The 27,801-nt window shown below is 34.4% G+C and overlaps 1 pseudogene; it reads right to left on the bottom strand.

Annotated features, from left to right (window-relative positions):
• Window positions 1–4,995: 4,995 nt before the first annotated feature.
• Window positions 4,996–6,620, bottom strand: LOC120138923 (annotated as a pseudogene).
• Between the last annotated feature and the right edge of the window lie 21,181 nt (window positions 6,621–27,801).

Genomic DNA, 27,801 nt, shown 5'->3' with positions numbered 1-27,801 from the left:
CATTCAACACCTTTGGTTTTCGTATCCCACTCTTGCCACGCATAACCATGGGGTGAATATTTTGATTGAGGGCAATCTGATCAATATAAGTGGGCGACATAGTATTAGTCGAAGAACACGCTTCAACACCAAGACGAGATACAATACCAGCATCCGAAACCAATTCTTCAGCAATAGCCCCAGGTGGCGCATGACATATAGGAGCATCTGCTGAGTCTGTAGCAACCTGCTCCTCATGAGGCAATATTCCACCAGTGGATAAAGATGTTGTTCCATTTGTATCGACAGATTCTGCAACAACCTATTCAACAGGTAACAACAAACCATCAGTAAATAAGGAATTTACAGTATGCGAGGTGGTACCCCTCGGTCACTCCACTTGGTCCAGAAGCTAATGTTGTAACAACTGGAAGAAGGTCTTCAGTGCCCCCTGGAGAACACGAGCTATTTGTGGAGATGTTGCATCTTTGTTGAAAGGGAAAAACATATTCATCAAACACCACATGTCGAGAGATGATCACCCTTCCATCATCATCCAAACATCGATAGCCCTTATGAGATGGGCTATAGCATAGAAAAACACATTGCCTTGACCTAAACTCCAGTTTATGGTGATTAGCGTACCTCATGCATGGAAAGCATGCATACCCAAAGACACGTAGGAAGTCATATGCTGGTACCTTGTTATACAAGATCTCAAATGGAGATTTTCCATCCAAAACTTGAGTGGGCAGTCTATTGATAAGATAGATTTCAGATACAAAGGCATAGCTCCAAAATTTTAGGGGTAAAGAAGCTTGAGTGAGCATGGTTAACCCCATTTCAAATATATGTCTGTGTTTTCGCTCATCTCAGCCATTTTGCTCAGAGGTTTCTGGGCATGAGATTTGATGTTCTACACCGTTTTGCTGCAGCCACCCCTTAAGCGAGTGATATTCACCACCACCATCTGTTTGTAAAGCCTTAATTTTGCAGCCAAAATGTACCTCTATTAGTTTGTAAAAATTAATAAAACATGATTGTACCTCATATTTCCTTTTAAGCAAATAAACCCAGGTGTATCTACTTGCGATATCAACAAAGGACACATAAAATGAAAATCCATCCAAAGAATTACAAGGAGCAGGACCCCAAACGTCTAAAACAACTAGCTAAAATGGTTCATTATATTGCGAGGTAGAAGAACAAAAATGGATTTTGTGAGCCTTCCCTTGCATACATGCAACACACATGTGTCAATTTATTCTTATGAATGGAGACATTACAATGCTTTATAACATATTTTACTACATCGTTGGAGGCATGACCAAGGCGTCAATGCCAAAGGTCCATAGGATCTGAAATCACAGAAACGTGATTTAGTTGAGCATTCGAGCACGAATCATTTGTGGGCTTCAAAAAAGACTGAACACCCGAGGATGGAAGCCTTGAAACAAAAGCTGCAGGTGTTGTGGGTGCCAAGAATGGATTATGGCCTACTGCAGAAGGATTCGAAACATCATTGGAAGAACCAACTGAAGCTCCAGAAGATGGATAGTAGTCAAAGGCTGTTGGGGAGCAAAACGAAGCACCAGGAATTATTGAACTGACTGGATATAGATAAGGGGAAGGTGCATGAATAAAGCCAGGATATGACACCGTATTTACTGCATGATTATATCACTATGAAGAGGGTTGATGCTGATCAATACCCGAACCATTTGGTCGTTTTGAATAATTTCCAGCTGAAGTACTAGAGTCAGCAACAATAGTGTAATCACGATCGAAACGATGATAACATTTATGTACTACATGCCCAAACTTACCACATAATTGACATTGTGGTATGTTGGAGTTATAACTCCGTCCACGACCTCGTCCTCGATAACCACCTCCTTGCTGATCACGCACTTGAGAGGAATGATCATTAGTGGAATTTTTAACACTCAAATCACCATCAGGCTTCAGCTGAACAACATTGGCCGAGAGTCCTTCACCTAAGAACATCTTCTGCCGAGCTTCACAGTCAAGCAATATTTTGGTGAAAGTGTCCAATGAAACCTCTTCTCGGGAAGCTATAGCAATTACATATTCAAATTCCATAGTTAGGCCTACTAAAATGACACTAACATGTTATTACTCAGTTACAACACTTCCAGAGGCATTTAGCAAATCACAAACAACTTTGACTTTTGCTAAAAAATTCATGAACAAACAAACCATACTTCCTTTGCGAGTGCAAAGTATGGCGAAGCGATGAGATTTTTGCACTAGATCGTGCACCAAATAAACGTGTCACGACATTCCAAATAGCAGCTGCAGATGTAAGACCAGTAAGATGAGGCAGAACCTCCATGCTTACAATAGTTAACAACCAAGAGGCAAGCAACTTATCTTGTTGCCTAAAGACGAGGAATTCTGAATTTTCCTCAAGTTGCCCAGCATCATTAGTAACAAATTCATTTGGAACAACTATATTGGGAGAAATAAACTTCAACAAACCATAACCATCAACGATTAACGATACTTGATGTTTCCACAACAAATACGTATTTTCAGTGAGTTTAACTGTATCGTGTTTAGGTATATGTTGAATGGAGCTTACACGATACTTGATGTTTCCACAACAAATACGTATTTTTCTTCACGAGTTGGATCAGCCATAAGGTCAACCATATTGAACAGAACTTAGATAGGAACACAATCTAACCTATCAAGAAAATACGTACCCAACCAAGAAGCAAGAAACGACGAAGCAAGGAAGGTAGAAGACGAACATTTGAGCTTTCATGAATGGCAGCAAGAAGTCACACCACAGCAGCACCAGGACTTTAGCGACTGATACCATGTTATGATATAAACCTAAGTACTATAGAAGAATCAGAAGAGAGAATAGAAGAATAAACTCTGCATTTCATTTTAATGAATCTTGCTTACATGATTAGAGGCTTAGCAGTTCATTTATATCAGTTGATTGACTATAACAGCTGATTAACAACTTCCCTTAACTAACTAGTAACTGCACTAAACCAATTCCTAACAGCTTTGGTTACATCTAACTTGACTAACATCTATACACTAACATTGCCCACCCAAAGTACCATCAAGATTCTGATATTTTATGTATGTAGTCGATTTCATAAATAGGATGTTTACGGTGCTTGGGAGATTTATCTTGAATTGGATCACTCTCACATTGTTTCTAAAACACCTAATACAGTTTATAATTACCCACACAATTAGGGAGCATTTAGATTCCCTTCCTTGATCAAACATTGCACCAAATGTCCGGCTCTCTACATGGATTATTTCAATATCCAGCAATGAGCTAAGTTGCCTGTGTAAGTTGACAGTATATAAACAATATTTTTGAAAAAATGTATACAACTTGGTGGGAACCTATTGTCATCATTCCCCGCCCTTGTTTGTCGCTTGATTTTGTCCATCTACATGGTTTATAACATTTAGCACAAAATTCCCATTACAGTAAAATTTGAATCAAATTCTTTTTATTTGAGAATAAAATTATTTAAATACTAACGTGAAAAAATGTGCCAAATTTAGGTACCAACTGAAAAGAAATTAAGTACTAACTTGAAAAAAATACCTAATAAAAAGTATCAAATATATGGAACAATATTAACATATGTTAGTTATTTTTATCAATTTAGCCATATTATTATTCCGTCATGTCAGATAAATTAATGATAATAAAAAATTAACATAATTAAAATAATAAAGTTGAGGGCCAAAAAAATCTTTCTATATTAATCTTTGCATGTAAAGCAATAATGATATTTATGATCCACTTGGGTTGATCCACAATCGTTGCAAAAAGCTGCTCCACACCTGTTTTACCAATAATCGGATATCAAGAATCTTAAATATAGATCTTAAAATATACATAAAAATATTAAAAAAATGAAAATCATGAAAATAATAAAAATACAGAAAGAACAAACCAATGTCTGACGAATTTGTAACTGAGAACATATCATAACTACGATAAGAATTTAAATTTCTTGTGAATATGAATATAAGGAATATTATTGCGGTCATTACCGACATTGACCGACATCGCGGTCGTGTAATAACGATTTCAGACAACACCATTACCACTATAAAATAATCGCTAATCCGATAAAATAACTCTATTTAAATCCCTAGCTGACTATACCAAGCTAGCAAGCTTTTGTCATATATAAATATAATTTTGAATTAGATATCAGAAATTTTTAAAAAAAAAAGAGAAATGCTTGTTAAAACCTAATGAAAATCATGTATGCATGTATGTATGTTTGTCAAACAAATAATGCCATCAAGACTTCCTAATTCAAATCCAGAACCATAAGACATATGGATGTAGTGAAGTAAACAAAAGATTAACCACAAAACCGATAGATTAACCCACAGTGAAAACGAAAAAGAAAGGGAAGAAAAAACACTAGGGAAACAAAGCCAAGTAACTAACCTGCATCTCATGAACCTACAGCCCTGGGTTCTCTCAACAACGAATCTAAATGTAGGGCACCATACATTTCATTCTTTTGAGTCTCGACCATCTTTTGTTAATCTCTCTCTGATAGCTTCTCCTCATAGTAGGATAAAATCACCCCATACAATTACAACCCCCAAAACAGGAAAATGAAATCTTTTCCTCTTATTTGCATAACTTACTAATTTATCTCTCAATTATATAGCCATGAATGTCATAACCCTGCACCCATCCATGTACTTTTTCTTCCATCTCTCTTTTCTTTTCAATTGTTCTCTTTTTGATTAATTTGATGCATTTGGAGTTTCTTCCCTTTATCCTTTATCTTCAGTTTTGATTTCTTTATTGATTCGAATGCTTCTGGTTTAGTTATGTTTCAAGTTTTCTAAACTAATATTTTGTTCTTTTCAGCAACAAGAAGATTGACTATAAACATTGATAGCTTCGCTTGGAAGATCGATAGCTTCCAAATCAATATTGGGTGACAATTCCTCTTTGACTAATATAACTCCTAAAATTTTCTATATATTTGAAGCATCAGACAAATTAACCGACAAGCTTCGAGGAAGCCTCCGAATGGCTGCCTCATCAAGGTCAAATGGTCCGTTCATAGCAGCAAGAACCAACACTCGTTCATTATTCTTTGTACGGAGATCATCCCAATTTACCATAAATTCATTCTTCATTTTACGCTTAGCCTCGTGTTCACATGGATTCAAGGTTCAGACAGTCTGCACCGCTCCATGTGAACACGAGGCTTTGCGTAAAATAAAGAATGGATTTATGGTAAATTGGGATAGCCTCCATACGAAGGATAAGGAACCAGTGTTGGTTCTTGCTGCTACAATCCGACCATTTGACTTTGATGAGGCAGTCAATCGGAGGCTTCCTCGAAGATTGCTGGTGAATTTGTCTGTTACTCCAAATAGATAAATTTTAGGAGTTATAGTAGTCAAAGAGGAATTGTCACCCAAAGTTGGTTAGGAAGCTATTGCAAATATGACCAATGGATATTCTGGAAGTGACTTGAAGAACCTCTACGTGACCGTTGCACATTGCCATATACGAGAGATTTTTGAAATGGAAACGGAGAGAGCTTTGGTAGTGGCTTAAGATAGATCTGCATCTCCCTTGTATAGCAGTGTAGATGTTCGATCTCTTTTGATGGATGATTTTAAATTTGCCCAATGAACAAGTTTATGCAAGTGTGTCATCAGAGTCTACAAATATGAGTGAGCTTCTTTAATGAAACGAGTTATACGGAGAAGGTGAATCAAGAAAGAAAGAAGCTCTAAGCTACTTCATATAAATGAGAGGGGAGGGCTGGAAACAAGGCACCCGAGTACCTTTGTTCTTTATTTTTTATTTTATTTTATATTTTTTTTGTTGGAGAGGACGATTGTTATTATTATTGTGTCTGTTGCTGAGGATTCTAAACAATATTCAATCTTTTCACTAGGTGGGAAAATCTTGTACATCTCGTGATTGAGAACTTCAGGTAACCTCAGTTCTGCATCAGGATGAGACAATTCCAATTTTGTCTTAAGATCGTTAATCACATTTCCAACAGTGCTATGTTTCTGAAGCGTAATAGTTTGGATAACAACTTCATCCTTTATAAAATGATGAAATGCTAACGTCAATGTTTTCAAACCTTCTTATTCTGGTAGAGGGATGTCTAGTACTTGATAGTACAAAATATCATAAGTTTGATTGTTTCACCACAACATTTCAAACAAAGATCCACTACACAATACTCAATAGGTTGAGGTTTAGGTTGTTGAGAGTAACAATTGTGTGAAGTAAACCTGATTTTTCATGCATTATTAAAACGAAGTTGCTGAGCTACTCTTTCAACAACATCATCATACATAGAAAGCTTAGGCATCTCCATACATAAATAATCTTCGTTTGGATTTTTCCAAAGATCGAGTGTGCACAAACTGACGATTATGAACATATTCTAGAAATGAAGATTTGGATAACAAATATTTTGCAGTACTTTATATAGGAAGAGAGTTTTGAAAGCAAATTATGTCACCATCCACAAGCTAGCTAGCTTGGAAGGTGATTTTCACATAACACCGGGATCAAACTTAATTTCCTCAAAAAGATTGATCTCTTCATCAGAAGTATACCATGTCATTTTGTTTACTTTGGGCAAATTTTCTATTGGTCTAAAAGATCGCCTAATTCATGTATACCACTTTACTAAGAAGAATATGCAAAATCATAATTTCGGCAATCCCTTCTTCTTTGTCCGAATACAGAGGAAGCTGCAAGTTCTGATGAGGAGTTTAGTAAGTGAAAATTTGCCTTCCTCTCACTTGCCCGCCCAGAGTACCATCAAGATTATGATATTGTATATATATAGTCGTTTCCAGAAATAGGATGTTTACGATGCTTGGGAGCAGTATCTTGGGTTGGATCACTCTCACAATGTTTCTAAAACACCTACTACAGTTTATCTTAACCCACAAAATTAGGGAGCGTTTACATTTCTTCCTTTATCAAACATTTCACCAAATGTCCAGCTCTCTACATGGATCATTTCCATATCCAACAATGAGCTAAGTTGCATGTGTAAGTTGACATTACATAAACAAGATTTTTGAAAAATGTGTACAACTTGGTGGGAGCCTATTGTCATCATTCCCCACCCTTGTTTGCCGCTTGATTTTGTCCATCTACATGGTTAATAACATTTAGCACAAAATTCTCATTACAGTAAAATTTGTATCAAATTCTATTTATTTGATAATAAAATTATTTACATACTAACGTCAAAAAATGTTCCTAACTTAGGTACCAATTTAAAAAAAAAATAAGTACTAACATGGAAAAAATACCTAAGACAAGTATCGAATATATGGAACAGTATTAACATATGTTAGTTATTTTAATCAGTTTAACCATATTATTATTCCTTCATGTTAGATAAATTAAAGATAATAAAAATTAACATAATTAAAATAACAAAGTTGAGGTACAAAAAAAATTCTTTCTATATTAACGTTTGCATGTAAAACAATAATGATATTTATGATCCACTTGGGTTGTTCCACAATCGTAGCAAAAGGAAGTTCCACACTTGTTTTACTCATAATTTGATATCAAGAAAATAAAATATAGATCTTAAAATATACATAAAAATATAATAAAAAAAGAAAATCATGAAAATAATAAAAATCCAGAAAGAACAAAACAATATTTGATGAATTTGTAACTAATAACATATCATAACAACAATACCAACTTAAATTGCTTGTGATTATGAATATAACGAATATTATTGCGGTCATTATCGGTATTGCAGTCGTGTAATAATGATTTCAGACAATACATTTATCACTATAAAATAATCGTTAATCCGATAACATACCTCTATTTAAATCCCTAGCTGGCTATATCAAGCTAGAAAGGTTTTGTCATTTGTAAAGATAGCTTTGGATTAGATATCATAAGTTAAAAACGAAAAAGAAGAAGAAGAGAGAAATGCTTGTTAAAACCTAATGAAAAACATGGAAGCATGTTTGTATGTTTGTTAAACAAATAATGCCATCAAGACTTCCTCATTCAAATCCATAACCATAAGGCATTTGCATGTAGGAAAGTAAATAAAAGATGAGCCACGAAACTGATAAATTAACTCACAGTGAAAACGAAAAAGAAAGGGAAGAAAAAACCATAGAAACAAAGCTAAGTAACTTATATGCATCTCATGAACCTACAGCCTTGGGTTCTCTCAACAACGAATCTTCATGTAGACCCCATACATTTCTTTCTTCGTCTAGAGTCTCGGCCATCTTCTGCCAATCTCTCTTTGATAGCTTCTCCTCTTAGTAGTATAAAATCACCCCCATACAATTAAAATCCCCAAAACAATAAAATGAAATATTTTCCCCTTATTTTCCTAACTTACCAATTTATCTCTCAATTTATCTTTGTATTCCATCTTTCTCTTTTATTTTCAATTATTTTCTTTTTGATTAATTTGATGCATTTGGAGTTTCTTTCCTTTATCTTCAGTTTTGATTTCTTTATGGATTAAAATGCTTATGGTTTAGTTATGTTTGATTTTTTCTTGATTAATCTTTTTTTCTCTTTTCAGCAACAAGAAGATGAGGAAATGCTTGAGCCAAACTTTGATTTAACCGACAATGATCAGCCCATGGAAATTGTATCTCAAACCGGGACTATAAATACTGTGGAAAATGAACTAGTGGAGGATCTTCCTTTGTCAAGATTCACTTGGAAGATTAATAGCTTATCCGGGTTAAACACAAGGAAATATATTAAGATGATTTTATCATTGATGTTTTTTTTGGATACATTAAACATAAATATAATTATTATAATATCGGAACTACGATTATTGGCAAACAAATACACACGACCAAAAAGGAAAAACAAAGAACACTAGGATTTACATGGAAAATCCAAAAGGGAAAAACCGCAGGCAGAGGAAAAGAATTTTACTAATATGAAGGAAGAAAATACAATAGGATTTTGGTGAAAGAAAAGAACTTGATATCTAACCCTGACCCTTAGTATCTATTTATAGGGATATAAACTTGATTACAAAGGAAAACTAAATAAAAGTAGAAATCTACTTTAACAAAGTTTTATACTTTTAATCAAACTGGGTTTCCTACTTTCCCAATATTTATATATTAATTAATTTGTGCCACTTTGAATTCGAGTCAAACTCTAACAAATCTACACCTTGAAACAATTCTGAAAGTGCAAAGGTTTCGAGACAAAACACCCAAATTCGATATGACACCCAAACTCAATAAAAACAATTCTTCACTTCAATGAACAAGTTCTCCACCTATTCCACAACACCCCTCAAAGGGGTAATCTTCAGTAATGGACACTGACATAATCCAAGCTTTTCTAGGCTTGGATTTAGTCTTCACATTGACATGGTTATCATAAGTGCCAACTTTGCTCACAAATGTATTACCATGAGCAATATCATGCACAACACAATAGTTCTATCTTCAAATTCATTATGTTCACGAAATTGAACTTTTTCTGCTTCACATAACCATTCTGGCCACGATTATTTTATTCAACAACTTTATTTGACACGCTGGATGAAACACCAACTTCATTGTCTAAAATTATTAAACCCTGGAGAACAGAAAACTTGTTAGTCTTTCTCTGTCATTTCAACACAACATGAGAGTCCTTGCAAATTTGCATAGCTCCACCTTCACTGGAGAATTTGTACCCTTTTGAATCTAGAGTACCTAACAAAATTAGATTTATACTCAAATCTGGAACATGTCTCACATTACCAAGTGTTCGAACAATGCCATCGAACATCTTAATCTTGATTGTGCCAATACCTGCAACTTTACAAGAGACATTATTTCCCAGAAATACATCACCTATAGATACAACTTCATACGTCGTAAACCAGTCATGATTAGGACTCATATGAAAACTACTAGAGTCAAATATCCACTCATCACTTGTTATAAATTTGTTGTCAGCTGCAACTGGGAGTTATCTGTCATCGTACTTCTCTACTATACCGACCTCACCAGATTTCTCAGAGTTCTGCTCTTCAGCTTCTCTTTTGATTTTATTTCACATCTTGTAACACTCCGATTTAGGATGACCTTTCTTTTTACAATAGTGACAAGTTTTACCTTGGTTGGAATATTTTGATCTACCCCTTCAAATATAATCATAAGAAGGCTCACCTGTTCTCCCACTGTCTGAGCTAGTCGATTCATGCATCACGAGACAATCTGCATGGGGCTCGAAATCAGATACAAGATGTTTCATCTTGTCAAATGAGTGCAAGCCATTGTAAACTTCTTCAAGAGTGAGTGTTTCATGACTGTACAAGATTGTATCTCTGAAAGACGAGTAGGAAGGAGGTAGCGAACATAGGAGGATATATCCTAAGTCTTTTTGGTCATACTTTACTTCTAAAGTCCCTATATCAGAGATATTTACTTGAATGTGGTCAAGTGCTATTCAAGAGATGAACCTTCTGCCAACTTGAGCAATAAATGTTACTTTAGGTGGAACTTATTGGTCAATGATTTCTGCATGCAAAGTTAATACAATTCCCTTTACAAAGATGCATCTGTTTTTTCTTTCAACACATCCTATAAAATTTGATTTGATAAGTGTAAACGAACCTGAGAAAGAACTTTACAATCCTTACGCTTTTCCTCATTCGTCCATTGTGTTACAGGCTTCTCATCAAATCCTTCTATTGCATTATCGAGATCTAATTGTGCAAGAACATCCCGAATCTTCACCTGCCATAGCGAGAACCTGATGTTTCGATCCAAAAGCGGAATATCATACTTCATTGTTGCCATAATCTTGAACCCGAAGTTCTGATACCAATTATTAGGAATTTGAGAACGGAAAAATAACCAAAGCGATATCGACAAAAACAAGACATTCATAAGGAGAAAAGATTAAATGTGGTTCAACCTTGCCTACCTCCACGGGTATAATGAACAACAATCCACTACAAAACGTAGAGAACACGAAGAGTACAAATACATGATATAATATGTATCCCAAAACTCGATATAGATACCAAAACCCAGTAAATCCCAAAATACTCTTCCAATATCCCCTTCAAAACTATCTCTGTGACATAAGCCCCAAAAGACGTAGAGAACACGAAAAGTACAAATACAAGTGATGAGTGTTCAAAATCGTCAATATTTTCTCGTTATTTTTGTGATTTTGTGGATTTATTGCTGTTGATTTGGTTGTGTTATGCTTATTTTTATGCAGGTCCTTACTTTCAAGAATTAGTGATAAAACAGGTGCATTCTGCATTTTTTTATTATTTGGTCATGGCTAGAGACATGGGCACGACTCTGGACACGACGCGGTCTGACGTGGAAGTTTCTAGAAGGTTCAGTCAGCGACGGTTTCTAGAAGATCTACTCAGTGGCCTTCTGGAAGATAGACGAGCAGAGTTTCATTAGGAGACTTGTTTAGAGTTTGAATTTAGCAGAAAAAAAACAATTATCTTTAGGATTATTTTATTTTAATTTCTTTGTTTATCCTTAGGCTTTGAGAGGCTATAGATACCCTCTTGGGCTAAGCCTAAACACACATCTGAGATTACAATATTCTTTTCCCTTCTAGTTTTATTAAAGCTTTCTCTTTTATTTTATTTTTCAAGTTTTCAAGTTTTCTTTTATTTTCAAGCTTTGTTTTTAAATATGCTAAGTATGACTTTTGTCGTGCTTAGCTAAATTTTTCATAAGCCGAGAGTTGAAGCGATGACTCAATTCAAACGGGAGAATTGAAACAGGCCCTTAATATCTTCGGAATATCTCTCTCAATCTCTGTGCTTATTTTTCAAAATCAAAATAGTTTTCAAAATCAAAGATAGATTTTGGTCTAGATTATTGTTGCAATTAAACGTGTGGGAGGAAGATTCAGCTTATAGAAAGCACATTGAACTTCCTAGGCACACACTTGGGGAGATAGATTCGCCAAGAGGGAATTGAGATCGGAATTGACAGTTATAGAAGCAACAATCCAAGTCGGTCGCCATAAACTTAAACGATAATTGATCTACGACAATTGATGTTGATTAGATCAATTTCTGAAACCGGAATCAAAGATTGCCTTGGGTATTCGGTATACAAGATAGAGTCACGGGGATAGCCCTTGTAGACAAAGTAACCGACGTGAATCCCGAAGGGAAAATCTAATTCGATGATCTAAAGGAAATTGAGTCAAAGTGAAGCTTGAGGTTGTTTTTACCACATTCATTTTCAACGTTTAATTCTTGAGTTTCTTTATTTTTATTTTAAAGCACCTTTTACTATTTAATATATTTTTACCAAACCCCCCATTTTACTACTTATATCCTGGTAAAATCATTCAAACATAAATTTATAATTTTCTAAGTCCCTTTGGAATCGACCCTTACTTCTCCATAATATGTATTTCCTTTATTTTTTTAATTAAGAAGAAGGATTTTTATTTGACATCAAAACGACAGTTGTCAAATTGGCAACGTTGCCGAGGACTTCGCCAAAGTTACTAATTTTTGTTTGCTTTTGATTTATGACCAGGACTAATCCGGGCGCATTAGTGGAGTACGACCTGGAGATCAAAGCCAGAGCTAGGAGACTTCACGCACAGACGCTTCGGGAAATAATGAGACTACAATCAAATCCAGAAGAGGAATCAAATTCAGGTGTATCCGTTAATACAATTTCGAAGGCCGATCCTACTATCCGGGAGTTAGCCGTGGCACATACTGAACAAGAGCCTTTGTTCATTGATTTTCCCCAAGACGAAACTACATACTAGTTGAAAATTGGCCTTATTCATCTCCTCTCTATATTCCGCGAATTGCCATACGAGAATCCAAATAAACATCTCACGGAATTTCACATGGTTTGCTCTAGCATGAGACCACAGGAACTAACCGAGGACCAAATAAAACTTAGAGCTTTTCCTTTTTCCTTAGCCAATTCTGCTAAGGAGTGGTTATTTTATTTACCCCTTAATTATATTACTACATGGGCTCAAATGACTCGTCTTTTTCTTGATAGGTTTTTCCCTGCTACGAAAGTAAGTGAACTACGAAGGATAATACTTGGAATCAAGCAACTTGATGGAGATTCACTTTACAACTACTGGGAGCTATTTAAAAAGTTATGTTCTAGTTGCCCACAATATGGGTTAACTGAAAAAACACTCCTTCAATACTTTTATGAAGGATTAACTCCCCTGGAGATGTAGATAATCGATGCCGACAATTGTGGAGCCTTGGTGAACATGACTCCTACCGAGGCTAGGGACTTAATTTCCATAATGACCGCAAATTCCCAATAGTTCCACGCAAATAATGAACCTTGTCGAAGGGTTCATGAGATAAGTTCATATTCTTTGGAAAATAAGATAGATAAATTAACTGAAGTAGTTAACTCTCTTGTTGCAGGAAAGACAGGATCAAACAGATCGTGTGGAATATGTACATTACCTGATCATCCGACAGACGGTTGTCCACTAATTCAAGATGACACAACATATCAAGTCAATGCAGTCGGGAACTTTCCAGGACCTCCCCAAAGAGCTTAAAATCCCTACAACAATATATACAACTCAAGATGGAGGGATAATCCAAACTTTAGTTATGCTCGGAACTCAAGACCAAATCAAGGCTATCAGGCGAGACCACCTCTATTTGTTTACAAAATGATTACTAACGATCCTTTGAAGGATACAAAGATCTCAATACAGCTTATCGACAGATCGGTGATCTATCCAGAAAGATTCTTAGAGAATGTATTGGTGGAGGTAAACGACTTGATATTTTCCTCCGATTTTTATATAATCAACATGGAGAATGATCGCACAAGTACATCCTCTGATATCCTGCTGGGGCGCCCTTCCTAATTTCTGCACACAAGAAAATTGACGTGCGAAACGGAATTTTAACTATGGAATTTGACGGTGAGATCGTTAAATCTGACATGTATAAGGTAATAAGATATCATGATAAAATGGAAAACCAAAATTCTATTGATATAATTGATCCTTTGGCTGATGAATTTTTAAGAACTAATTTTTCCTTTGATCTATGCAGGGAGCTAGAGGATCATGATGAGATCATGTATTCTGGTTATGTCGAATTGAATTTGATTTCTTCTAAGCCTAAAGTCTTACCTTCTATTTTGCAGGCGCCCGAAGTTGAACTGAAACTGTTACCATATCACTTGAAATACGCCTTTCTCGGTGCAAATAACACTCTGTCAGTAATCATATCAAAAGAATTATCCGAGGAGGAGGAAAAAGACTTAGTCACAGTTTTGTGCCAACACAAGAATTCTATAAGATGGACTAACGCCAACATAAAGTGGTTGAGTCTATATACTTTTATGGATAAAATTAAAACCGAAGAAGGTGCAAAACCAACACGTGAAGGTCAACACCAGCTAAATCCGCCAATGATGGAAGTGGTAAAAAAGGAAATAAAAAACCTCCTAGATGCAGATATCATATATCCAATTTCGGATAATAAATGGGTAAGTCCGATACATGTAGTTCCTAAAAAACAGGAGTTACTATATCAAAAATTCAGAAGGAGAATTTGTACCAACACGAGTTCAAAATGGATGGAGAGTCTGCATCGATTACAGGAAGTTGAATTCTTTAACTCGAAAAGACCATTTTCCTCTTCCATTCATAGATCAAATGATAGAATGATTAGCCGGTAAATCTCACTACTGTTGTCTTGATGGATTTTCAAATTTCTTTCAAATTCAAGTAGCACCTGAAGATCAAGAAAAGATGACATTCACATGCCCCTTCGGCACCTTCGCTTATCGACGTATGCCTTTCGGACTTTGCAATGCACCTGCCACATTCCAAAGGTGTATGAGTAGTATTTTTCTGATTTTATTGAGAAAGGTATTGAAGTCTTCATGGACGACTTCACTTTTTATGGTAACTCATTCAATGAGTGTCTATTAAATCTGAAAAATGTGTTGCGTCGGTGCCTAGATTTTAACCTTGTTTTGAATTATGAAAAGTGTTATTTTATGGTTGATAAAGGTCTAATCCTTGGCCATATTGTTTCTCCCAAAGGAATTGTGGTAGATAAAGCAAAAACCGATATAATGCGTTCACTTCCTTACCCCACTACGGTGAGGGAAATTCGTTATTTCCTTGGTCATGCAGGTTTTTACCATAGATTCATTAAGTATTTCTCCAAGGTGGCGCAACCATTATACGAGCTATTATAGAAGGATAAAACCTTAAATTTTGACCAACAATGTTGAGAATCATTTAATGTTTTAAAGGACAAGTTAGTTTCGGCACCCATAGTCCAACCGCCAAATTGGGATTTTCCCTTCGAAGTTATGTGTGATGCTTCGGATGGAAGTATTGGAGCCGTACTTGGACAAAAGATCAGGAAAGAACCTAACGTTATCGCCTATACTTCTCGTACCTTAGATTTCGCACAACAAAATTATTCAACAACCGAAAAAGAATTATTCGCTATTATTTTTGCATTAGATAAATTTAGATCATATCTTCTTGCCACTAAAGTTATTGTTTTCTATGATCATGCAGCCTTGAAGTACTTGCTTAGAAAAAAAGAGGTGAAGCCACGACTAATCCGTTGGATTTTACTCCTCTAAGAATTCGATTTGTAAATCAAGGATAAGAAAGGATGTGAGAACTTCGTGGTCGATCACTTAAGCCGGCTTCCAATCACTACAGTTAATCCTCTCATTCGTGAGGAATTCCCGGAGGAAAGCTTGATGATGGCGCAGAAGTCAATGCCGTGGTTCGCAGATATAGTTAATTATTTAGCTACGGGTAAGTTACCATCTGATTTGACGAGAGCCGAAGTAAACCGTATTAAAAAATAATCTCGTTTCTTCATTTGGGATAATCCGTATCTTTGGAAGCATAGTTCATACCAGGTAATTCGACGATGTGTTCCTGAAAATGAAGTAAGCTCAATTTTAAATTTTTGTCACTCTTATTCGTGTGGTGGACATTTCGGGCCAAAGCAGAGTGCTCATAAAATTTTAGAATGCAGATTTTTTATCATCATATTTTTCGTGATGCTTTCTTATTTTGCAAGTCATGTGATAATTGTCAACGTGTAGGTAATCTGAGTCGAAGAAACGAAATGCCTCTTAATCCTATTCATATATGCAAAATATTTGATGTTTGGGTACTCGACTATATGGGCCCTTTTGTTTCTTCTTTCGACAATTGTTATTTAATTCTTGCGGTTGACTATGTTTCGAAGTGAGTAGAAGCTAAAGCCGCTCGAAACAACGATGCCAAAACTACTATTCAATTTCTAAAGAATTGTATTTTTTCCAGGTTTGGAACACTAAGAGCGATAATAAGCGATCGTTTAGAAAAAAAAGAATTGTATTCAACTCCCTTATTATACTCAAAAATCCCAATTTACTTCCAACTCTAACACCAGTAAGGCAGTACACAATAATCCCCCAACCTCTTCATCTTCCTCAAAACATTTCATTCATTCCCCAAACAAACCATCGTTTCTTCTTCTTCTTACCATCACCAACCTTACCGAACCACCTACGCCCTTACTAACGTGTTTCAACCTCTCCACTCCATATTACTACCGAGGCCAACACCAAACACTTCAACCACGTCATACCATTTGGCGTTCATACCCACCGTCCCTCTCCACCCCGAATCTAACACTATTCGTTATCCATCTCCGTCGCGCTCTCCATCAATGTCTTTCTAGTCCATGCCAATCGTGGTCACTACTTCCTCTCTTCCATAACTATCGATGCATTCAATGACATCGAAAAATACTCCGAAGGTAAATTCTGATCCTATTTTCATTCAATTATTACTAATGTACCATCCAGTTTATGGTTTTACAGAGGATTTCAAAGCCGATTTTCCACCAATGACACAACCTGACCATGCTTCTAGGTTACGGCATCAAACCCAAACCGTTCACTTCTTCGCCTCTCACCGTGGCCGTGATGTCGACACTAAATTCGGGGAGTACTCTATTCCTTCTCTTACACTTTCTTTTACGTTTTGAGGAAAAACGCTTTAAGTGAGGGGGAGTAGAGTGTAGGTTGAATTTTCCCTTTGCTTATCTTTATGTTTTGATGCTAGTATGTGGTGGTTGGATTTGCGGAAATTTCGTTAAATTTCTTTGTCTTGTTGAATATTTGTGGAATGCTATGATTGTTTGTGAACACATGATTGTTTAGGTTAAGATGTTCTTGATAGCGAATAGCATGAATGTGATCAAGTTGGTATTTTTATGATATTCCATGATTGTTTGGTTGAAATGTGCTTAGCTCAATGCATGAAACAATTTGGTGATATTTGAGCCTTTACAAGCATATCATTTCCACTCTCATTTTGTTGGATTGAGTGTGCCAAATTTGACATTGGTATTCTAGAACCTGCATGTTAAATACTGTCGAGATTACACATGAACATGATGTTTAAAAATGATTTGGGCACCTTAGGATTAACCACTCCATTTCCCAACTAAAATTGCCTACCCATGCATTTTTCCCTTAGTTGACCACTTTTGAGCCTATTACCATTTCTTTGTTTTCACCATATTCATAAACCTGAGCCTTTTCATTTTATCTCTCTTTTCTACCATTTTCAGGACAAGTGAACAGTTAACCGATGTATGCTCCATGAAAAAAAGAGAGAAAGAAACATCAAGCAATTTGAAAAGAAAAAAAGAAGAAAAAATAGATGATGTTCGGAATAAAAGAGAAAGAAAAAAGGACAAAAAATGGAAAATGAAACAGCAACAAAGAGAAAAAAATCAAATGCATTTCGAAAAGAAAATTTGTGCTTGATAGTTTTTCTTTGTCTGTTGTGCTTAATGTTTGATGGAGTTGAACTTATTATTTGTTAGTTCCTTGCCTTGAATTTTTAGCCTATATTTAGCATTTTCCCCACCTTTACCTAAGCCCCGTGACAACCAATAAAAGACCCTTGATTTATACATCTTGTTCTTATTAGTAGTGGAGATTTGATTTACTTGCTTGCTTATAGTAATATCGTGTCGGTTCTGACATTGAGCGTTCTTTACCCAAACACATTAAGTGATTTAAGGATCCCGATAAGGTGTTGAGTTATGGGCATTGAAATTAATGAAATAATGGATATTACATTGCACTTGACTTTTTCCAATTGGGATATTCAATTGATTGATTTCTTGACTTTAATAATTCTTGTGGTCTCTACCTTGCTTCCTTGAATGTGAAACTTGACAAATAATGGTAAATGAATTTGCTCGTTATTTCTTTCGATCTTGTGGATTTATTGCTGGTGATTTGGTTAGGTTATGCTAATTTTCGTGCAGGTCCTTACTTTCCAGAGTTATTGATAAAACAGGTGCATTCTACATTTTTTTATTATTTGGGCGCAACCTCTGGAAGATGGACGAGCAGAGTTTTATTAGGAGACGTGTTTATAGTTTGAATTTAGAAGAAAAAATAATTATCTTTAGGATTATTTTATTTTAATTTCTTTGTTTATCCTTAGGCTTTGAGAGGTTACAAATACCCTCTTGCGGTAAGCCTAAACACACATCTGACATTACAATCTTCTTTTCCTTTCTAGTTTTATTAAAGCTTTCTCTTTTATTTTATTTTTCAAGTTTTCAATTTTTCTTTTATTTTCAAGCTTTGTTTTTAAATATGTTAAGTATGACTTTTGTCATGCTTAGCTAAATTTTTCATAAGTCGAGAGCTGAAGCGATGACTCAATTTAAACGGGAGAATTGAAACAGTCCCTTAATATCTTCGAAATATCTCTCTCAATCTTTGCGTTTATTTTTCAAAATCAAAACAGTTTTCAAAAATAAAGATAGACTTTGGTATAGATTGTTGTTGCGATTAAACGTGTGAGAGGAAGATTTGGCTTATAGAAAGCATATTCGACTTCCTGGGAACACGCATGGCGAGATAGCTTTGCCAAGAGGGAATTAAGATCGGAATTGATGGTTATAGAAGCAACAATCCGAGTCGGTTGCCATGAACTTAAACGATAATTGATCTATGACAATTGATGTTGATTAGATCAATTTCCGAAACTGAAATCAAAGATTTTCTTGGGTATTCGGTATACAAGATAGAGTCACAGGGATAGCCCTTGTAGACAAAGTAACCGACGTGAATCTCGAATGAAAAATCTAATTCGATGATCTAAAGGAAATTGAGTCAAAGTGAAGCTTGAGGATATTTTTACCACATTCATTTTCAACGTTTAATTCTTGAGTTTCTTTATTTTTATTTTAAAGCACTTTTTACTATTTAATATATTTTTACCAAACCCCCTATTTTACTACTTATCTCCAGGTAAAAACATTCAAACATAAATTTATAATTTTCTAAGTCCCTATGGAATCGATTCTTACTTCTCCATTATTTCCTTTATTTATTAATTAAGAAGAATGTTTTTTATCTGACATCAAAACACAGTTGTCAACATTATATAATATGTATCTTAAAACCCGATATAGATACCAAAACCTAGTATATCCCAAAACATTTTCCCAATACCCCTTCAAAACTATCTCTACAATATAAACCCCAAAAGTTAAAAAGATCTCAAAAAACAATTACATCTCTCCAAAATAATTTTATCTCACACAATCCTAAAGGCTAATACATAATCTCTATTTATTGATCCTAATCTTTATTTATAGAGCGAAATACTTGGTCACCAATAATTCTTAATAAGATTTCTTTCCCAAAACAAAATTTTACTTTATTAAATAAACCTAACTACCAATTAATCCTTAACGACTAAAATTATAATAAAAATCCAACTTAATTATCAATTATAATTTGGGTCAATATATATATATATAACAAATCTCACCTTTGACCCAAATTTCATCGAAATTGATCTTTAAGTCTTCAATAACTTCAGTCTTTATGTAACCCGTATATTCATTGAAGTATCTTGTCATGTCTTCAATAAATTCAATTCTTACGCAATATCCATTGATGTATCAATGGATCAATTGAGAATTACTTTCCTGCAACTGAAAACTCATTGCAGCAAATTCATCTTGCATGTCACCAAAATAACTAAAAAATCTGCAACAACAAATTCTTTCAAAACTCCATAACCCGAACCTAGCTCTGATACCAGTTTATTGTAATATTGGAACGATGATTAACGCAAATAAACACGTTCGAAAAGGAAAAACAAATAGCACTAGGATATACATGGAAAATCCAAAAGGAAAAAACCACGGGTAGAGGAAAAGAATTTTACTAATATGAAGGAAGAAAATAAAAGAGAATTTTGGTAAAAGAAAAGAACTTGATATCTAACTCTAACCCTTAGTATTTATTTATAGGGATAAATACTTGATTACAAACAAAAACTAAATAAAGTAGAAATATACTTTAATAATGTTCTCTACTTTTAATCAAACTTGTTTGTTTTACTTTCTCAGTATTTATATATTAATTAATTTATGCCACTTTGAATTCGAGTCAAACTCTAACAATTATCATGGTGGATTATGCATTCAAAGATCTTCCCGCATGTCTAGTTTGACCATAAACATTCAGTATTACAACATCATAGTAAATATTTTCATAATACTATGCAAACTACATCAGAAAGGCAATTGCTGCTGATAATAATGTTACAACAGTGTACAAGCATACACTATCATATCAATGTAATAAAGTGGACACAAGTTATTGTATCAAGTGTCAAATCCCATATAAATAAAAAGTTGTTTACACAAGAATTAACATATGGTATTGACTATAAAGTGACATTCAATCGAAAACAATTATTAAAATGATATGATTCAATGATAAAGGGTCCAGGTCATGCTACAACAATGAGTAAAGCCCACAATCAACTATCAAATGGAGTAGCATGATTAAAGGGAAATTATTCTATAATCATGTGTTTAAATCTACCAACAAGTCTTTAGCATTGATTAACTTTAACTAATCATTCAGAAATAGCACTAACTAAATCAAATGATCAATCTAGTAACTATGTCAATTGCTTGGCAGCATACATCTCATTATACAATTCTTTCTCGCAATACCAAGGCCAAATAAAATAGCATGAATATCATTATGTTTATTTCTGAACTAAATGATCAACGTACTTGAATATTAAAATCTCTTTAACCATTCATAAGTTCAAGGCACAATGTCATAAATTTAAAATTACTAAGTTCAAGACAAATATCATCCACGTTAACAATATTCAAACTATCCTAGTACTCCCCTATTTCAAGCAGATAACAAGTGTAGCTGAAGTGATATTTTGTTGACCGTCGATGTTGCTCGATAGGAGCTTTTCCCCAAGTGCTACAACACTTCCCCTGCTGAGCAGCTTAAGCAGCCATGGAAAAGGATGAGATGATTTTTTGTAGAGGAGAAGAAGATGATCTGATGATAAAATGAGCAAATAAATACCCTCTTTATAGGTAAAGGGTGACAAATCCTCTCCAATGGGATCGTTCCACATTGTAGACACTAATAGGAAGAATTGCAATTTTTCCAACTAACTGCCCTATTTCAAAATGTTATGCCCAGCCCTGGCGAGTCAACACTTGTTGTAGCATCTACTCCAATGTTATAATATTATGTACCTTCTTCAACAGAGAAAACTAGAAATCGGCCCAAGTTAACCAAATTCCTAATAATGCAAAAATATATGCAATTATGAGTAGTTTAATCCTAAAATGCTTTTAAACATGCTTAAATTCAAGCTAAACCTATGCATAAAGTATTAATATGACAACTCTTTTGGAGAGTTATCACACCCCCAAACCTAGATGTTTACTTGTCCTCAAGTAACAACAAGTAAGAAATGAATCTAAACCAAACAACAATACCACATATTAAAACCAATAAACCAAAACAATAATTAACTTCATTTTTCAGCCCTCAGATTATTGCTACAGTCATATATATAACATTCATATAATCTCAAATTAAGAATTGCATTATTAACTCATCCAAATCAGAATCCACAGTGTGCAAGTGTGCAGGTTTGGTGTATCCAGTCAATACTTAGCTAATTTAGAAAAAAATATTATTTACTCAATTAAAGATTTTCAATGCTATAACAACCTCTTAATGTTTACTAATGTTGGAGCTAGTGTTAGGGACTTCTAGCTTATTTTCACTCGTATTATTGCTAGAGCCAGTCATAGGCAACTCCAGTTGAGTGTTTTGTTTCTCTTTTTGTTTTTGTTTTTGTTTTCTCTTTCTTTTACCTAGAGCTAGTTTCAAGCACCTCTGGTTGAGTCAATGCTGCAACATCTAATAAAGATGTGATGTTAATACAAGAATTCCTAAATTATCTAAGTATTGAAAATATACATCTAAGGTAATAATTTTTTCTATGTACCCTAATTCGAATAAGCCCCTACATAATTCCATGTCATCTCATTCTCTAAATTATTCATCATTGGGCATCATTAAAATTATTTAAAATTTCCTTGATTTAATCACCTTAATCTATGATATTTTTCATACAACCCTAAACAATATGCTATATGCAACACAATACAAAATAGAATGATTAACAACATGCAATTACTACAATGCACACAATGCAAATAAAAACAAAATGACATGCTTATATATGCACAACATCAATGGACAACACACCTCAAAACCTAAGGTGTGAACTTCCCCCAATGTATAAAAACTAAAAAATAAAGAAAATGATAGCGAAGCCCACCAATTTTGGCTTCCTTGGGCTTTTTCTTAGACTGGCAGGAGTTGGGCGAACTCGCTTATATGTCACATTGGTGACAAGTTGGACAACGTCTAACTCATGTTGTTTTGTTACTACAGTATCTTTTACAGTAGTGTCAGTGTTCAAATCAAACAATTACCTCATAGCATTCTGCTCCTAGTTGTAGTTCCTTCATGAGAAGTGACATAGTATGATTTTAATTTTCCTCCCCTTTTATGTCACTCGCTCTATCTTCTTCTTCTCTTTGTATTCAAGTGTTTATTATCTCTCTTTTTTTCTTTTTCTTTTTCCATTTTTTCTTTTTCATTTTTTTGTTTTTTAAAATTCCTACCCTTTTTCTGCGCTTCTTTTTATATATTTTTTAAACTCTGTAGTCTCAACTCGTCATCGAACCTTTAAATTAGAAACGAGATGAAAACCAAAGCACCTCACCCTGGTTCTCCAATCCGGTCACATTCAAATGATCTACCACTCAAAATTATCTCACAAAGTTATACACCTGGAGATAACATTAATCACTTGAGAAATAAGCACAAGCTCATATTTAAGCAACACTAATAATTATAACATAAGGTTAAAAGCTTTCATCAAATCCTCTTATCAACTCAAATAAATTATTCATGAATAACAAGATCAACTCAAGTTTGTAATCAAGGGATTATCACAAAATTAACAAGTCAACCAAGGCAAGAAACAATCATAAGTATCAAAATATACCATTAAACCAACATGAATAAACATGATGAAATTCTCAAACTACCCCATCACTTAAAGTGTATTGTCTCAATACGAAATAAATATAAGTACAAAGTGAAAGAAAGGAGAATACTCCCCATGTCTAATATGATGAGACACAAATAATCTTTATGTCATATCTTTGAGATTGATCAAAATACCTATTGTACTTAAAAATAAAAATAAAAATAACTAGATAACTAGAAAATATAAAATTAAAAAATTTAACGAAAAATAAAAAAAGGGTTGCCTCTTAGTAGAGCACAATGTGAATAAGAATTAAACCTTTATCGACCATAAAGTGATATTTTTCATAATTAAGCACAAGGTTATATTCAAGACATCATTTCAAGACATTGGTTAAACTCAAGAGGCACTCATCAAAGAAATTACCATATATCGTAAAGTCGTCCATGAAAACTTTAATTCCTTTCTCTACGTAATAGGGAAATACTAATCATACATCTCTTGAATGTAGCGGGGCGATAAAAAGGCCAAAAGGCATTCGTCGATAAGAAAAAATTCCAAAAGGACATGTGAATGTCATTTTTTCTTGGTCTTCAAGTGCTACTGGATCTGGACGAACCTGAAAATCCTTCGAGACAATAATAATGATCTTTACCAGCTAAACGTTCAATCATTTGATCAATAAAAGGAAGTGGAAAGTAATCTTTTCAAGTTAAAGAATTTAGCTTCCTGTAGTCGATACAAACTCTCCATCCATTTTGAACTCGTGTAGGAACTAGCTTGCCTTCAAAAATTTTAACTATAGTCATCCATTTTTCTTAGGAACCACATGGAACGAACTTACCCAATTACTATCGGATATCTAGTAATGATATCGGCGTCTAAAAGCTTTTGAATTTCTTTCTTCTCCACCTCCATCATTGGAGGATTAAGTTGCCTTTAACATTATCGGGATGGTTTTGTGTTATCTTCAATTTTAATCTTGTGCATACATGTCGATGGACTAAGCCTTTTGATATATGCTATAGTCCATCCAATCTCTTCCTTGTAGGCCTTCAATATTGTCATTGAGTCCTTTTCCTCCTCTTTTGAAAGCTTATTTGAAATAATGATTAGGAGGGTAGTGTTATCTCCTATGAATGCGTATTTAAGATGGTATGATAACTGATTCGACTCGATCTCAATTGTCTGCAAAATAGAATGTAAAAGTTTATACTTAGATGGAGTTAGGAAAAAGTTATGCGTAAATCAGAATGAATAGAAAAAATATTTTCCAACTCCTTGATGTCTTCTTCGTAATTATCTAACTCCTTGCAATCATTGGATAAGATAGTTTCAACAAAATCATCCACCAAAGGTTCAATATCACCAACAAAGTTAATGCTTGCAACATTATATGGATATTTCATCACTTTGCAATCATCGAACGTAACAACTTCACCATCAAATTCAACAGTAAAAATTCCACTCCTAACATCAATTTTAGAATGTGTAGTGCTCAGGAATTGCCGACCAATAAGGATTTTATAGGAATTGTTGGTCCGATCATTTTCCATGTCTATGACATAGGTTGGGAAAATTAAATCATTTACCTTAACCAATATGTTATCAAGGAGGCCTTTGGGATAATTGACAGATCGAGCGAGTTAAATCATTACTCTAGTTTCCTTCAAAGGCTCAGCAAAAAGTGAGTTGTAAACAGAAAGAGGTATAACATTTATTGAACCACCCAAATCACACATAGCTCATTTAATGCCCACCTTACTGATTTTATAGGGAATAGAAATATACCTTGGTCCTTTAATTTCGGTGGAAGCCTACATTGGAAGACAACTGATATGTTCTCACCTAAATTTACCTTTTCATTGCTAGTAAGTCTCATTTTGGTTGTAAAAAGATCTTTCAAGAATCTGACATATCTTGGTACTTTTCAGATTACCTAAAGAAGCGGTATATGTATCTCCACTTTCTGAAAAACATTAAGAATCTCTTTTCCTCAATTTGTTTATCGTGTTTAACTAACCTTGAAGTAAAAGGAGGTGGGATGGCATAGGGAGATGACGTGAAAGAGGTTGACAAGACATCTTTCTTTTTTCTTTGTGATCTTGCGTCAACTTTATCTTTGTGGGATATTCATTATTCTTTTTTTTCTTTATCACCTATGTTAACTTCTTTTTTATGGGAGCTTACGATAACATCTTCTTTTTCTTAAGATATTTTGACATCATCTTTAGGGAATGGTGTAATAACAGTACCACTTCAAAGGGTGATGGCACTAATTTTTCTCGTAGATTTGTTTAAGATTGAAATGGTAGCCTTCCATGTGATTTCATTCTTCCCATGGTCTGGGCCAGTTGAGCAATTTGTTTATCTAACTCTTGTAGATAAGCTTCGGTTTGATTTTGAAACATCTCTTAACATAGTGCCTGACAACTTGATGGTGGACTCCAATGATGATGTCGGTCTTTGATACGACTGATGTGGTGGTGGCCTTGGTTGATACAGCTGTTTTGGTCTAGGATTTTATGCGTAGCTGAAGTTTGGATAATCCCTACACCCCATGTTATAAAATATTTGCATTAGGATTATATTATCTTTGGAAAGGTTCCAAAAAACTACCAACTGCATTCACTTGGGGTGGTATGATGTTCTTGTAACATCATACAATAATTCATGGTATGGTCTGACATTGTGCATATTTTGCAAAGTCTAGAGGTATATGTTTTGTCTACAATAAAATATTGAACAATATCAGCCAACTTATCAATTTTATTTTCCAATGATATTGCACTTATCTTGTAAACTCGTCGATTATGTTCACTGGAAAAGCCAAACTGTTGAGAGTTAGCGGCCATGGTAGAAATTAGATTTCTAGCCGCATGTGGAGTCATATTCATAATTGCTCCTCTACTAGTTGTGATAATTATCTTCATTTCTAAAGAAGTTAGTCCTTCAAATAAATATTGGAGAAGGGATTGTTCGGTTAACCCGTGCTATGGACAACTAACACAAAGTTTCTTGAATCGTTCCATTAGTCCTATACGACTCTCTATCCTTTTTTTAGATTCCTAAGATGCTTCACCTTAATTCACTCATCTTTGCCACAGGGAAGAACCTATCAAGAAAAGGCGATTCATATCAGCCTAAGTAGTAACAAAATTAGGTTGTAAGTAAAATAACCAATCCTTAGCCAAATCGACCAAGGAAAAAGGAAAAGCATGAAGTTTAGTTTGATCATCAGATAATCCCTATGGTTTTATGCTAGAGAAAACAATATGAAATTCAATAAGGTGTTTGTGAGGATTTTCACACGACAATCCATAGAAACTAGGTAGAAGATGGATCAAGTTGGTCTTTAGCTCAAATGGTGTTTTTCTATTCGGGAATACGATGCATAATTGTCGTTGTTCGGTAGGTGCCGCAGTTAATTCACGAATCGTCATATTAGCCATAGTCTTCGGGCGTATGCTTTGATCTCAAGTTCAAATTTAACTAGTTCACCCTGATTTTTTCTGTTTATAAATCAAAACAAACAATATCAGTAATTTGCCGAAGTCCCCGGCAAAAGCGCCAATTTGAAAAGCATCGTAATATTCAAATAAATAAACCTAATTCTCAATTTAAATAAATAAAATAAAATAAATAGAATAATATAGAGAAATATGGTTGATTTATAAGGACTAAGTAATTTCCAATTAAATTTGATTTGATCTCTAACCAAAAAATCTGCAAAATTAAAGGGGGTTTATCAAATTTAATTGAACAAAAAATTAAATAAAAATAACAAAGCAATAAAAATTGAAAGAGACTATGATAAGAATGTCCTCTAGCTTCGCTTTGACTTGACTCATCTCGATCCTTGAAATAGATTTTACTTCGATATCTTGTAGGTTATAGTCTACAGGGTCCAACCCTTGTAACTTGCTCTTCTCTCATGTGAATTAATACCCAAAATCAATTCTTGAAAAATTAATCATTGTTTGGATTTAACTTTGACTATTGATGTTAACGCCAATATCTTTTTTAATGCTGGAAAAGCACGTACTCGGATTATGCATCTCAATGAGAATCAAACTCAATGTTGATTTACCTTAGCGTACCGCAACTAAGTTTGTTCTTAGGGATTTGAATTTGCTACAAAGTGATTCTCCTCTCCAATAGTAAATCAAAATAATATTCAAGCCAAAGTGCAATCTTTCAATTGAAAGTATGAAGAATTTAAAGATTAAGTCGATTACCTAACCTTGTTTGCCGAAAATCAAGAAAGATACCTAAAGGTATTAAGTGCTTTTCAATTCTCACGAAACGAATTGAGTCGTTGCTCAGCTATTGGATAAAAGAGGTTTATCCAACCATGGATAAGA

Source organism: Hibiscus syriacus, unplaced genomic scaffold, assembly GCF_006381635.1.
Source record: "Hibiscus syriacus cultivar Baekdansim isolate YM2019G1 unplaced genomic scaffold, ASM638163v2 tig00110716_pilon, whole genome shotgun sequence".
Lineage (NCBI taxonomy): Eukaryota > Viridiplantae > Streptophyta > Magnoliopsida > Malvales > Malvaceae > Hibiscus > Hibiscus syriacus.
The sequence above is the reverse complement of the archived record's forward strand: the minus strand, read 5'-3'. Positions and strand labels throughout refer to the sequence as shown.